The sequence below is a fragment of the Zingiber officinale genome, chromosome 6A (genome assembly GCF_018446385.1).
Source record: "Zingiber officinale cultivar Zhangliang chromosome 6A, Zo_v1.1, whole genome shotgun sequence".
Taxonomy (NCBI): domain Eukaryota; kingdom Viridiplantae; phylum Streptophyta; class Magnoliopsida; order Zingiberales; family Zingiberaceae; genus Zingiber; species Zingiber officinale.
In genome coordinates, this window is record NC_055997.1 from 32,018,456 (window position 1) to 32,034,672 (window position 16,217).

Genomic DNA, 16,217 nt, shown 5'->3' on the forward strand with positions numbered 1-16,217 from the left:
TTTCTAAATATTAATCATGTACTATAAAATTTTAAGGGTTTTTGATAGGATCGCACAATTCTACGATCTAATTCTGACTGATCTTATTCCGATCCTAAATCGATCCTGAGTAGGATCACAATTTTGTAAACTGTGAAAGAAATTGTTATTATGTGCTCTCCATACAAGGTGAATTAAAGAAGATAAAGTAAGATGCCTGATCTTCGTCAGTAGTTGTCCACCTCTATAGTAGGTAACCCATAGACCTGAAACGCCCGTTGGTAGATAGACATCTCCTATCCCAGGTGAAACCCATGACACTGATGAATGTTTTGAGTCCACATAAAAGACTTGTAGATGTTATAAATGCAATCAATGATGCTCATAAGGATAGGAAGAATTGAAAGTTAAAAGCACTCAACCTCCTATAGGACAGACGTGATTAGTTGTGCCTTGTTAGTGTAAGATAAAGTTTTTCATGACCAAACATTGATCCACTAGCCCAGGAAGTCAAGTAGTGGATTGTAATTAGAGAGTCAAAGATGTTGTGCCTCCATTGAAATCCCCAAATATTTGAAAGGCATGACACCCTCCTAAAAACCCATGATGGTGAGTAGCTGGTGACGTGTTGAGTCCGCAACTCCAGCTAGAAAGATATTTGACTTTAACCTATTAACTTGAAGTCCTATCATTGCACCAAAATCTAGTAAACAATCTTTCAGGATACCAATAGAAGTTACATCACCTTGGCTAAATAGAAGAAGATCATCCGCATAGGCAAGATGAGCTAATATGAGATGACCACACTAAGGATGATAGTTGAATTTTGCTCTTGTGGTATACCTTTGTAGCTGTCTTCCAAAGATCTCTATACAGATACCAAAAAGACAAAGTGATAATGGATCTCCTTGTCTCAGTCCTCTATCCCTTTTAAAGTATCCAAAGATGCCTCCATTCGTAGCTAACAAGAAGGAAGTTGTCGTCACACTCCATGATCCATGACACAAACTGTGATGGAAAGTTTAGCCCTAGCAAAGCATCTTGCAAGAAGTTCCAGTTCACATAATCAAAAGTCTTTTAGAGATAAGGATAGCAATGAGTCGGGTTTAAACCCGACCCTATATTAAAGCCGCCCCATTCGGAGCGGGTTTCAACACGATCAAATGGGTTACGGGGTGGGTTTAAACCCATTGACTGGGTTTAGAAGTGGATTCGGGACGGGTTACAAGTTTCAATGAACCCACCACGTATAATATTATATATATATATATATTAAATCTCAGCAGATTGGCAGGTCCAACCCACCCCAAACCCGTCGGGTTTTGAGAGGGTTCGGGGTGGGGCAGGTTGAAAAAGTAGGCGGGGCAGGTCCGGATTTGAGTTCGTGTTCATTTTTTTTCTAGCAGGACGGATTATGAGATTGGTCAAACTTGGCCCAAACCCACCACGTTGCCATCCCTATTTAGAGATCAATCTTCATAATGCATCTGGGTGATATCTTCTTCCTATCATATCTTTTGAAAAGTTCCCGGGTCAAGTGAATATTATCAAAAATATGTTTGCCTTGCACAAATGCCACTTGAGACTGGTGTAGAATTTGATCTATGGTATTGAAGATTCTATCTTAATACCTTAGAAATAACTTTATAGAAAATCCAACAGCAAAATATAGGCCAATAATTAGACGCTATACTAGCATGTACCGACTTAGGAACAAGTGTGATCAAGGTATGGTTCTATTTTCGTAACAACTTTTCAATGCAGAAAAATTCTTAAATAGCAACCATAAAGACTTGTTGGACTATATCTCAAGTTTGCTTGAAGAACCAAGAGACATATCCATTTGAACCAGGCGCTCTTTGATCACTAATATCAAATATGGTCCCTTTGATTTCTTCAACGAAGGGAATACATACAAGTTGGTCATGTTGATCAGATTCTACTACCATGTTGCATACACTCATATAGAAAAGAAGATTTGTCCACCCCCATGCCAAGTTGCAACTGGAAGTGGTTCGTAAAGGCTTTCAAAATTTCCATAAATGATGTGGTGAGTTGTCCATCTGATTTCTCCACAGCTATAATCTCATTCCTTCAATTGTTCTGCTTCACAAGAGCATGGAAGAAATAAGGGTTTTAGTCAATCATTTTGAAGTAGGATGCCTTCGCTCATTGCATACAAAACCTATATTCGACTTCACTCAATCTTGTTGCATCTTATTTGAGGGACTTATTGTTGGGACTTTCGAACCGCAAAAATAACTTTTTGTGTTGCGGAAACCCCGAAGTCTCATGCCACTGAATCCGTGCGAAGATTAAAAATTTCGTGTACTTGTTTTCTAACCTAGATCTACACTAGATCTACATGTTAAAGAATTTATACCTTTGATGCGAAGCCCTTCGCTTATCCCGCTCGTCCAAGATTCACTAGATCTCAAGGGTGTCAAGTGAATACCCCTCTATATATATCCACACGAACAAAAAGGATGGAGAAGAAACCTTAGAGTGTGTTAGCACTCATGGAAGTTTCGGCCAAGGAGGAGGAGAGGGAGAGAAGAGAAGAGAGGAGGAAGAAGATGGAGTTACACAAGCACACCTAATGCACACTTAAGTGGCCGACCACTTAATGGAGGAGTTTTTATCTCCATGGTATACCAAGGGTCACAACTCTTGGTCTCCCTCATGAGGTGGCACACACTCATGTAACCTTTGATGATGTGGCACATCATCATTGGCCGGCCCTATGCCAAGTCACAATGACATGACATTTGGTCAAGTCAAGGTCAAGTCAAACTTGACTCTTCATCTTTCCTCTCAAGTCAAGTCAAACTTGACTTAAATTCTCCCATGGTTGATCAAATCCAACCTTTGATTCAAGTCAATTTAATTTAGTGAATCTCTATCCATTAAATTAAATTGATTCAATGAGTCATAATCTAAATTAGACTCATTGGACACATGAATCAAATTGAGTCCAATTCAATTAGTCTAGTTTGGATTACTCTTAATCCAATTTGGTCCTCTAGGTACATCAAATGAACCTAATCTCCATCTAATTGCCCTTTGTGTGTGACCCTATAGGTTCTTGTAACATTGGCAATGCTCCTGAATGTTAATACTTGACTAGGAATGATTAAGAGGAGTGTTCTCTATATCATCTCACTATCGATTCAACCAATCGATTGATATAGATAAGAACCTTCTACTCAAGGATGCTATTATAGTTAATTATTTGATACCAATACAAGTAAGTATAATAACCAAAACAAATGTTTTTATATACATAGGAATATGATACAATGAGTCCATACAACAATCATCATATGATTGGCTCTAGGGCTCTAACTAACACTTGTATGCATTTGTCATAGCACCATTTTGTAATCCCTCTATCTAAGTATCTTCTAAGCATTGTGTTGTATCTATTGTCCTTTGTGATATGTGATGAAAATGCTCCACGTTCAATCATTTTAGATCACATTTCAGTGACTTTAGGATTTGAAGGAGTCAAAACTAAGTTGTATCATGGCCTATTTGCTAAAAGTATTAGGCCCACTTGGCTTCCAAAGAGGTTGTTGTCAAAATCATAAGTACATCGTTAAGTTGTCAAATAATAAAATATTGAATTCACGGGGGTTGTTGATTAAGCACGACCAAGTTTGCAAAGTAAGTTATCTAGATGATCAAAAGTTGTATTGGTCACGAACACAAGAGAGAAAAAAATGATAAACCCAGTTAGCTTCATTGACTAGCCCTAGGGTGACTAGTCTGGCATGAACACAAGAGAGAGAGAGAGAGAGAGAGAGAGAGCAAGTGAGAGAGAGAGAGAATGAACAAGTGAGAGAGAAAGTGAGCAAGTAAGCAAAGAGAGAAGTTGACTTTGGGGAGAGATTCTAAGATTTTGATTTCACTATAATACTAGTTAATGTCCTTTTACATTGTTCATCTTCTTACCTTCATGCTTATATTCTTGTAAGAATTCTAATCAAATTACTGGCACGTGTAGGTCCCGGTAGGCTAACTAGAGGGGGTGAATAATCCTGCAAATCAAATTAGTACTTCTCTTGCTATTGAACTTAGCAAGGACAAACACACATTAATTAATTAAAATAAACATAAATAAAAGTAAGAGATAAAAATTTTACTTGATTTTCAATCGGGGAGGTTGCTAATCTAAGGCAGTGAAAACTCTACTAAAAAGTTTTTCTTCAATGAGGGTGGAGTAGCCTCTTACAACAATTATGAGTACAAAATGAAATTATAGAATTTGGAAGTTAAGAACGAGTGTGTTGTACTAAATGTCAAGGACCAGGACTCTATTTATAGTCCATTGGTCAAAATTAGCCATTGGCTACCATGGCACCTCTTGGGTGCCTGGACCCGGTATGGGTGCCTAGATATGGTCGACTCGATCCACTGCATAACGACTCTTTTTCAAAGATTATCTGCTTCTCGGGCGCTTGGAGTCAGCTGACATGGACTCCAGTGTTGATCCTTGTTGCAAAGACTCACTGATTTGGCCAAGCTTTGGGCGCCTAGACCTGGTCAGGGCACATGGAGTTTGGGCGTTTGGTCTTGGTTCGGGTGCCTGATTTGGTCAACTTCCAGGTTGACCAATTTTTTGTTTTGTCGCTTGGGTTATACTTCAGCCGTCTAGAGTTGAGCTCACCCGAACTCAATTCTGACCTTCTCCTCGAGCAGTTCTCTTCCCTAGCTTCTCATCCCTCAGAAGTGTTGCGCTCGTCCTTTTTATCTGCTGGTGTACTCTTCCATAACTCCTTGTTCCTCAAATACACTGAGCTTGTTAATTCACTTCCTGTGTCATCCGTCTCGTTAACTGTGTCTTCCACTCAATTTTTTGTATTCTTAAGTTCCTGCACACTTAGACACAAGAGACCAAAACCGCAGAAACAAACTTAACTCCGTTGATCACATCAAAACTCACCCGAGGTACTTACAATCTCTTTCTTTTTGATGTGCATCAATCCAAATTATGTTAGGGTTAAAAAAAACAATAAAATAATTTTGATATTTGTAATTATTATAAGTTAAAAAAATACAATCAATTCAAGAAAAAAATATTAAATATACCTCCGCTTTAACTTAATCCCTAATTTCTCCTCCTTTAATCACATCAAAAACATGTTAGGAAAAATATGAAATAAATTTTTTTAAAAATATTGGATTTTTTTCTTAGGGGTTTAAATAGAATTTTCAGTTATATGTCTTTTAACTGAAATTAATTTTCAAAAGGAATACATTTTATCAATTAATCCATAGTTTTATAAAAAATAATTTAAAAATAATTTTAAAGTTTCAAAAAATCCTTAAAATTTTTGTCAATAACCGTCACAAGCATTCGAAACATGATAAAAATTGTCATGTACAGAATATTTTTATTTTAACCGTAATAAATATTTTGAACAGATAAAATTACTTTCAAAACTAAATATTTAAAAATAGTTTTTGATTCATAAAAGTCTGGCCTATTTTTCTACACATTGAAAATATAACTATAATTTTTAAAAAAATCAGGTTCTTCAAAATTAATCTAAAAAAATTGATTATAAATTTATAAAAAAATTATATAATTATCGAAAAATAACAAAATTTTTTAATCTAATATAAAACATAATTCATTATCACAAAAAAATAAAATTTTCAAAATTAAATTATAGAAACATTTTTAATTGTCAAAATTAATTTTTTGAAAGAAAAATAAAAAAAAATAATATAATAGTAAAAAAATTTTGAAAATTTTCTGTTGGCAGCTACTATCTTCATTTTTCACAGAAAAACACAAAACATGAACAAATGATGTACAAAATAATTATCTTTTCCAAACTTGTTAATAATTAAAGCAAATTAAATCTAAGTATATGAATTTAATTTAACAGGCTAAATATGATTTAGGAACCCAAAATAAATTCCTACTTACTAGATTTATCAAGTATTTTCTAGGAATATAATTTCTAGCTACTTTTATAATTTGGCTCCTATGACTTTTCAAATATCAATTTAATTTTTGATAATTTCTATAATTTGACCCAAAAGTAAAATTTAAATTTTCACATGTAGAATTCTTTTTTAATAATTGTATTTCTTCTTTCAGTTTTTCATTTTCTATTTGAATTTTATCGAAATGTTCTACGGACAAGCCATTGCAAATTTAATTTTTAGATCAAGGTTACCCTTTTTTAATTTAACATACTTGTACCTTAATTTGACAATGATCTAGACATAAGTTTAATACCATCATAAAATTGTTCAGGAGGTAGAAGATGTGCCTGACTTATCGTGGTGTCGGATTCGTAGTTTGATTCACCTCCTTTATTGAAGTGACTCCCTCTTCATTGATGCTCTCTTCTTGATAATTTGCCATTAGTGCTATTATGTCATACTCCTCACGCGCAAACTCTTATGAGGATGACTTGTCCCATGTTGCTTTGAGATTCTTGTATTTAGATTTTCTTGCTCCTTTGTCCTTCAATTTGGGGCAGTTATCTTTGATGCCTCATTCTTCATTACAATTGTAGCATTATACTTTCTTTTTTCTTGGAATAAACTTCTTAGCCTGTGTCTTATTAAATTTGTTAATCTTAAAAAATTTATTTATTTTTCTTACCACATAAGCTCTTTCATCTTCGTCTGCCAATGAGTCTGAATCTGGTTCTAGTTCGTTCTTCTTGTTAGCTTTCAGTGCTAGATTCTGACTTGGCTCCTTTTCCTTTCTTGGTCCTGTACATTGTGACTCGTGTAATTCTATTGTTAAAAATAAATCTTTTAAAGTAGTTACCTCCAGGTTTTTTGAAATGTAGTATGTGTTGGAACCCCAAGGTGTTTTGATGTGATCAAATAAGTTAAGTTAGGTCATGTTTTGTCTAACCCTTGTGTCTAAGTGTGCAGGAGCTTAGGAACACAGGAAGTTGAGCGGAAGACGCGGCTAGCGAGAAGGACGACACAGGGAGAGATCCAACGGGCTCGGTGCGTCCGAGGGACGAGGTGACCGCGAAAGAGTACACCGGTGGACGAGAAGAACGTGCGCGGCGTTCGAGGGATGAGAAATCGGGAAGGAAGGCTGCTCGAGGAGAATGCCGGAACTTGGGTTTGGGTGAGCCTTATTCTATATGGACGAGATCACCCAAGTTAGCGGAGCCGGAGTGAACAAGACTCAGACCGAGACGAGTTGAACTGGAGATGAAAAAGTCAACTTCTGTTGACTTCAAGGCTCAGGGCGCTGGAACCATTCCGGGCGCCCGAAGCATCTCGGGGCGCCCGGGACCCTTCCGGGCGCCCGGGATGAAGTTTTTGACCAGATCGATTCTAACGCGATCTGAACGTTGGGGGATAAAGTTTTATCCCCCCAGGGCGCCCGGAACCCCTTCGGGGCGCCCCGACCAGTGTTATAAATATATCACTGATCTGCACAGTCAATTCAACCAACTTGTAATTCATTTTCTCTGTGCTTTCTATTTCTTTTGTACTGTCAACGCTGTAAGAGGCTACTCCGCCTAGAGGAGAATCAGATAGTGCGCCATCTTTGCCTTAGATTAGCAATCCTCTGATTGCAAACCAAGTAAACCCTCTGTGTCTGAATTTGTGTCTAATCAGTCTCTTTCATTTATTATTACAAGTTCTTTTAAATTAGTTTAATATCCGAGAAGGGTTTGTGGTTTATTTTTGTAGGGCAATTCACCCCTCCTCTCTTGCCGGCCTCCAAAGGGACCAACAAGTGGTATCAAGCAAGGCGCTTCAGGAGGACTAACCGCCGATCGAAGCAACAAGATGGCCGGACCAAGCATCGTTCCACCAAAATTTGAGGGGGACTTCGCAGACTGGAAGCGACGTATGGAGGTATTCCTAAAAATTAATTTCGAAATTCAGTTTATTATGAAGTATGGTTTTGTAGCTCCGATGAATCAAGATGGAGAAGAAAAAGAAGAGAGCCATTGGACAAAGAAGGAGCAAAATGAGTCTGTGGCGAACAGCCATGCGGAATATCACCTGCTGAGTGTGTTGCCGCCTCAAGAGGTCAACTGCATTGGAAGCTATTCATCTGCTAAAGAACTCTGGGAGAAGTTCCTGGAACTCCACGAAGGCACGTCCGAAGCGAAGCTCGCTAGAAGAGACATCCTCCGGAACAAGCTGATAAACATCCGTTTGGAAAAAGGTGAGAAGGTAGCCAATTTACACGCGAAGGTAAAAGAACTGATTACTGGTCTCGAGAATCTCAGAGAAACGGTAACAAATCGGGACACAATACGCTACACACTCAACGCGTTTCCCAGAACTTCAGAATGGACATCAATCGTCGACGCTTACTACATTTCGAAAGACCTGGAGGTAAGTACTTTAGAAGAACTGTTCTCCACTCTTGAATTGCATGAAACCAGGTGTGTAGGAACAAAGGAATCAAGCCAGATGATCGCACTAAACGCAACCAAAAAGGATGAACCCGAGTCAGACTCAGAAGATGATCAGGAAGCATACATGGTAAGAAACTTTAAAAAGTTTTTTAGATCTAATAAATTTAAAGAAATACAGAATAAAAAGAATCCAAGAAATAGAAGAAGGATGCGTTGCTACCAGTGTCAAAAGGAAAGACACCTAAAAGAAGATTGCCCAGAACTATAGAAGGACAAATGCAAGATTCCCAAGAAGCATAAGAACCTAAAAGCTACTTGGGACGACACTTCTTCATCTGAGTCCGAGATTCAAGAATATACTGGGATAGCACTGATGGCAAGCTACGAAGGGCAAAGTACATCAGAACCCATCATCGATGAAGGGAGAGCGACCTCAGATGAAAGTAGCGAAGCAGGGGGAGATTCAGGTTTCAAGTCTGATATGGTAAGTGAGGTATGTCTCTTACCCCCTGATCAACTTTACTTTGGTATTAAGGCAATGACAAAATCCATGTATAAATTAGAAAATAAAAATACCAAATTAGAAAATAAAATATTAGAAAAAAAAATAATTTTGGGAAAATCATGTCTTATAGAGGATTTTGAAAAATTGAAAATGAAAAACTAAAAGAAGAAATAGTAAGGCTGAAAAAGTCCAATGGTTCTGCTTTTAAAAATTATAGAGGACTAAACTGGTATTATAGGTTTCACCAAAATCAAATTAGAAAAATGTCAAAGGCCTATGTACCTAGAAAATATTTAATTAACCCTGTAGGTAGGAACCTCTATTGGGTTCCGAAAACATGTTTAACTTAAAATTTTAAATTAAACTTAGCATTTTTCAGCAAGAAATTTAAACAGATAGTTTCTTTATGAGGCTTTGTCTAAGGAAGTGGTTGTTGCTCCAATAACTAAGAAGGCCTAGTGCCTCGCCACGACCTAGAAGCCAAAATACTGAAATCATATGTTTAATAAACTTTCTGGAAAAAGTATTAAAGTTAGAATTAAATGATACTTAAAATTTGTTAAACATTTGTTTTGAAAATTTTGTTTAACTTAGAAAATGTTGTTTTTTGAATATGCTTTAAAGGGTTATTCAATTTGTTTTAGAAAATATTTTCAAAAATATTCAGCTTAAAAACAAAAAAAAATTACTTAGAAATTTTTTTTGGAAATTGTCTTAGAATTTTTTTTAAAAAAATTGCCTTAGAATTTTTTCTACTTATGGAATTTTTTTTAAGGAAATGTTGAAATAAGTTTCAAACTTAAGTTTTAACAAATTTTTTTAACACTTATGATTTTTTTTTTTTAAACTGTTTTACTTAAATTTTTTTTTATGAAATTTTTCGAAAGAACTATTCTGAAAAGTGTCTTTACTTAGACATTTTTGCAAAAACTTTTGAAAAATGTTCTCAAATTAATAAAAAGAATTATGGACTTATTTGCATATTTAAAAGGAGTGTTTTGGAAGAATTTATTTTTACCTTAGACTTGTAAAAGGGAACCCCATTTTTTATGTGATCAAAGGGGGAGAACAATGTTAAGTATGTTAAGTCTAGGGGGAGGTACATTTTAAAAATCTTTAGACTTATTTGTAAATTAAATGTTTTTATTGCATTTGTTTACCCTAGCTTAACTTGGGTTGCTCACATCAAAAAGGGGGAGATTGTTGGAACCCCAAGGTGTTTTGATGTGATCAAACAAGTTAAGTTAGGTCCTGTTTTGTCTAACCCTTGTGTCTAAATGTGCAGGAGCTTAGGAACACAGGAAGTCGAGCAGAAGACGTGGCTAGTGAGAAGGACGACACGAGGAGAGAGCCAACGGGCTCGGTGCATCCGAGGGACGAGGTGACCGCGGAAGAGTACACCGGTGGACGAGAAGAACGTGTGCGGCATTCGAGGGACGAGAAACCGGGAAGGAAGGCTGCTCGAGGAGAAGGCCGGAACTTGGGTTCGGGTGAGCCTTATTCCGGATGGCCGAGATCACCCAAGTTAGCAGAGCCAGAGCGAATAAGACCCGGACCGAGACGAGTTGAACCAGAGATGAAAAAGTCAACTTCTGTTGACTTTAAGGCTCGGGGAGCCCGGAACCATTCCGGGCGCCCGGAGTAGCCCGGGGCGCTCGGAACCCTTCCGGGCGCCCGGGATGAAGTTTTTGACCAGATTGATTCTAACGCGATCTGAACGTTGAGGGATAAAGTTTTATCCCCCCAGGGCGCCTGGAACCCCTTCGGGGCACCCCGACCAGTGCTATAAATATAACACTGATCTGCACAGTCAATTCAACCAACTTGTAATTCATTTTCTCTGTGCTTTCTATTTCTTTTTTACTGTCAACGCTGTAAGAGGCTACTCTGCCCAGAGGAGAATTAGATAGTGCGTCATCTTTGCCTTGGATTAGCAATCCTCTGATTGCAAACCAAGTAAACCCTCTGTGTCTGAATTTGTGTCTAATCAGTCTCTTTCATTTATTATTATAAGTTATTTTAAATTAGTTGAATATCCGAGAAATGTTTGTGGTTTATTTTTGTAGGGTAATTCACCCCTCTCCTCTTCCCGGCCTCTAAAGGGACCAACAGTATGTATCTACTATTGATGTCTACTCTTGGGTTCTCAAAAAGACATTAAGTGCATATTGGATTGAGTCCCAATTCGTTATTGATTCTCTGAGGTTGATGAATCTAGTGATTAGTTCCTTGATCTTTACATATAGTTGAACCACAGTATCTCCTTTTTCCATTCAGAGGTTTGTTAATTGACTTCGAAGGATGTCCCATCTTGCTATCTTCGCCTCTAATGTTCCTTTGTGAAGCTCTAGGAACCTCTCCCAGATTTCTTTGCCTGAGTTGTAGCTTCTGACACAGTTGACGTCTTAAGGTGTTAATATGGTTAGCAGATGGAATTCTATTTTTCTATTGGCCACGAAATCAGCCTGCTCCTTTTTGCTCTAAAGATATTTTTTTTCCACTTCATGCTAATCTCTGGGTACTACAAAGCCATATTTTATTGTTAGTAAAATTTTGAAATATATTTTAAACAATATGTCCATCTTCTTTGAATACCTCCATCTTCTTTTTCCATATTGAGAAATCTCCTTTCAACTTCAGTGGATGAATGTTCACTCCAGCCATCTCCTTGTTACTTCACTTAGCGGTTAATCCTTCTAAAGAGCACCTCGTTCTGATACAAATTGTAGGTCTCAGTAGGTCGGCTAGAGGGGAGGGAGGTGAATAGCTCTGCAAATCAAATTAGTACTTCTCTTGTTATTGAACTTAGCAAGGACAAACACACATTAGTTAATTAAAATAAACATAAATAAAAGTAAGAGACAAGAATTTTACTTGGTTTGCAACCAGAGAGATTGCTAGTCCAAGGTAGTGAAAGCCCCACTAAAAAGTTTTCCTTCGTTAAAGGTGAAGTAGCCTCGTATAGTAATTATGAGTACAAAATAAAATTACAGAATATGGAAGTTAAGAACTAGTGTGTTGTACTAAACTTTGAGGATCAGGGCTTTATTTATAGTCTACTAGTTGATGTTAGCCGTTGGCTGACATGGCACCTCCCGGCCGCCTGGACCCAGTCCTAGCACTTGGATGTGGTCGACTCGATCCACTCAGCAATGTCTCTTCTTCGAAGATAATCAGCTTCTCAAGCTCCTAGACCCAGTCCGGGCACCTGGAGTCGGTTGACGTGGACTCTAGTACTGATCGACTCACTGATTTGGCCAAGACTGCTCCAGGTGCCAAACCTGGTCTGGGTGTATGGAGTCCGAGCGCCTGGACCTTGTCCAGTGCCTAGACTCGATCAACTTCCAGGTTGGCCAATTTTTTGTCTGGTCGCTTGGGTGATACTCTGGCGGTCCAGAGCTAAGTTCCTCAAGCAATCTTCCTCCTTGACTTCTCATCCCTCGGAAGTGTCGCACACATCCTTCTCCTCCACTGGTGAACTCTTCCACAACTCCTCGTCCCTTGAATGTACCAAGTCCGTTGACTCACTTTCCATGTCATCATTCACGCTAGCTGCATCTTCTGCTTGACTTCTTGTGTTCCTAAGTTCCTGCACACTTAGACACAAGGGATCAAAACCGCAAATCCTAACTTAACTCTTTTGATCACATCAAAACTCACCTGAGTAGTTACAACATGGATATGTTAAGGTTACACCGGAGTATTTACACCAATTTTCAATACCATTAAGTAAATAAGTAATTTTAGAAAGTCTACTTAAAGTAATACCTTCTGTCACTAAGGGTCCCATGGTCCTACTTTCTAGAGTTTTTACATTTACTTCCTAATGTTAGATTAATGCTATTGAGTAAAAGGTAACATAGAAAGTTCGGTTAAAGGGATACCTCCTATCACATGAGGACCCTCTGATCATATAGTTTAAATTACATAAGTCACTTTCTAATATTAAGTTAGAGAAAACCTATTAGACTCTAATTGGCAATCTCGTGCAAAGAATTGATCCTTCACTTCAAGGTGATACTCTAGAAAGTTTAATTAAAGGGATATCCTCTGTCACTAAGGGCCCCTAGGTCATATAATCCAAAGAACCTCCTTTATATGGTGATCAATCCTTTACATCCATATGCATTCACTATACATACATTTAATCAAACATAAATAAGGTGCAACACAATAGAACAAGTCATAAATATATCACAGAATAAAGAAATGGACAAATTTATAGTTCATACATTCACATCACATCATCACTGCTCCCTACATCCTAAAGTTTAGAGGTATACTCTATGGAGAAGCAATAACAAACTAAAGACATGGAAGAAAATATTCTTACAACCAAAATTTGAGAATGGAGGAGAAGAAATGTTTAGCGTGGAGATTGCCGGTGTTTTCAAGGTGTTTCTTTACTCCGGAGGTGGACGGATCTTCATGGTGGCTCTTGGATTGTAGATCTAGGGTTCCCATAAGGGGAGAACCTTTCCCTAAGGAAAGGGGTAGAGCCCCAAATCCAAGATGACCTAAAGAAGAGTTTTTTTTGACCCTTTTATACCTTCCACAAACTTTCTAAATCTGCCCCTTTATAGGGCTCCACCAAAATGGGGTTTTCACCCCTTAGACGTGATTTTCTCGGATTAAACCCTGAACAAAAGTTGTACCTCTTGAAATTATCTATATTTTTATAGGTGTCATGACCCATGACTTTAATTGAACTGAAAGTTATGATGGTTCAAAATTTAGTCTGCAGTCTGGGCGGAGGACACGACACAGCCTTGCCTAAGAGGCACGACCATTCCTTTTCACATGGCTAGACCTGGTTTTTTCAGGTTTCAATCTGAATCAAAGTTGTAGATCATGAAATTATCTACATTTTGATATGTGCCCATGGCTCCAACTGTATGGAAAGTTATGACCTTTTTATTTTTGGTCTGTAGTCTGGGCGGAGAATGAGACACGACCATACCTTTTGGCATAGCTAGACCCGATTTTCTCGGGTTGTACTCTGAAGTAAAGTTATAGATCTTAAAGTTATCTACATTTTGATATGTGCTACAACCCTTGGTTTAAACCGTATGGAAAGTTATGCCCATTTTAAAAATGGTTCACAGTGTAATATAGGATTAGACATGTCCGTAGCTGGGAGATGGCTTGGTCATAAAACATTCTAGAAAAACTTCAGAAATGACGTGACCATGCCTTTTAGTATGGCCAGAACATGTTGGAAACCATTAGTGGGGTTTTAGAACTATTTTAGGCTTGATTTTGTTCGAGGAATATGCTCATGTCATGGGACACGATCGAAGCTTTTTTCATGCCAAATGGCAATGTGAAAAGACATAGTCATGCAGTGATTCTTTCTATGAACTCCTATGTGAAAAGATACGACCACTCCATGAAACCATCTGTGAAGTCCTCTAAAGTTGGAATGATCATGTCAAAAATATTGGTGCAATATCCTTGTGTCAAGGTTAACCAAGTTGACTAAGCTTGAGTTGGCTCAAGCTTGAGTCTTGATGTTTGGGTTTTGATGTTTGATAATATGTGGAGATTGCAGGTGCAATCGTACGATTGGGGAGATTGTTGGTGCAATTCTCCTCTAGTTAAAGTTTGACCAGTTTGATGTGAAGAAGAGTCAAATAGGTCAAGGTTGGCTGGGAAAGTCCTAACTGGAGGCTAGGCAGATGGAAATCCTGGTGAGTGAAACTGGGTGAAAATCCTAGTGAGTGAAGCTAGGTGAAAGTCCTGGTGAGTGAAGCCAGGCAGATGGAAGTCCTGGTGAGTGAAGCCAGGTAGTGGAAAAATCCTAGTGAGTGAAGCTAGGTTAAAATCCCAGTGAGTGAAGCCATGTAGATGGAAGTCCTGGTGAGTGAAGCCAGGCAGTAGAAAAATCCTAGTGAGTGAGGCTAGGTAAACATCCTGGTGAGTAAAGGCAGGCAGGTGAAAGTCCCGGTGAGTGAAGCCGGGTAGTGGAAAAATCCTGGTGAGTGAAGCTAGGTGAAAATCTTAGTGAGTGAAGCTTGGTGAAAGTCCCGGTGAGTGAAACCAGGCAGGTGTAAGTCCTAGTGAGTGAATCTAGGCAGATGGAAAGACCTAGTGAGTGAAGCCAGGCTCTTGGAAATCCAGGTGGGTCAATGTTAACCAAACACATGGTGTTGGGAAGTCTAAGTAGGTCAAAGGAGTGACTGGATACTTGGAACAAGGAAATCCAGATGGGTCAAGGGTGATCAGGCATCTGGTGGAAGGAAGTCCAAGTGGGTCATGGAGGATGAGACACTTGGCACGAGACGATAAGTCCAAGTGGGTCAAAGTTGAATGGACACTTGGCACGAGAAGAAAATTCCAAGTGGGTCAAAGGATTGATCGAACACTTGGTGAAGAAGTCCTAGCAGATCAAGGATGACCAGATGCTAGGCATGAGGAGTTCCAACAGGTCACGGTTGAACGGATGTTGGATTTGGAAATCCTTGAGCTTGAGTTAAGGAAGTCAAGAGTGGTCAATTGATCAGCCGATCGATTGAACCAAGGCCCAATTGATCAGCCGATCGATTGGGAGAGTGCTACGATAAATAGCAGCCCAATTGATCGGGCGATCGATTGGGAGCTTGAATCGCGAGCATAGAATGTAGCTCAATTGATCGGGCGATCGATTGGGGTTAGATTTCTCGTGCGGACATGAGAAAGCTGAATCAATCGGTCAATTGCTTTAGGCTTTTCCAGCGAGAGCACAGAGGTGCTTTGAATCGATCGACCGATCAATTTGAGCCTCCTCAATAGATTGGGATATGACCGTTTTGCAGGTAGCGAGCTTTGATGACTGGGATGACACGAATTTCAAGCCCAATCGATTGGGAGCAAGCCCAATCGATTGGGAGCCCTAGGAGCATCAAGTATAAAGCCATTGTACGCTTTCTTCTTCGTAAGAACTCTCCTGATCTTCACACGACTTCTATGACTACTCCCCTCCAATTCTTAAAAGCTCTTGGAGACAAGTGTTGTTGCACTTCCAAGGTTCAAAAGACATCTACAAGCAACAAGAGAGCAAGAAGAAGGTTTTTCATTTACATTCTTTGTAGTTTTTTCTTGCGTTGAGTTGTATGCTTGTGTCGGTGTTGTAAGAAGTTTCTCCACCTCCGGTAGTACCGAGAAGGAGTTTCTTTCTTAGCGGAGAGTGCTCGTGTGTGTGGATCCTTGGATTAGTCACCTCATTTTGAGGTGGATACCAAGTAAATCTTTCATGTTAGCATTGTAAGTGTATTTCATGTTTCATTTTGCTGCATATCATCATCACGAAGCAAGACAACGAGCTATTCGCCCCCCTCTAGCTACAAATCGACCCTAACAAGTGGTATCTGAGCAAGGTCGCTCTTCAC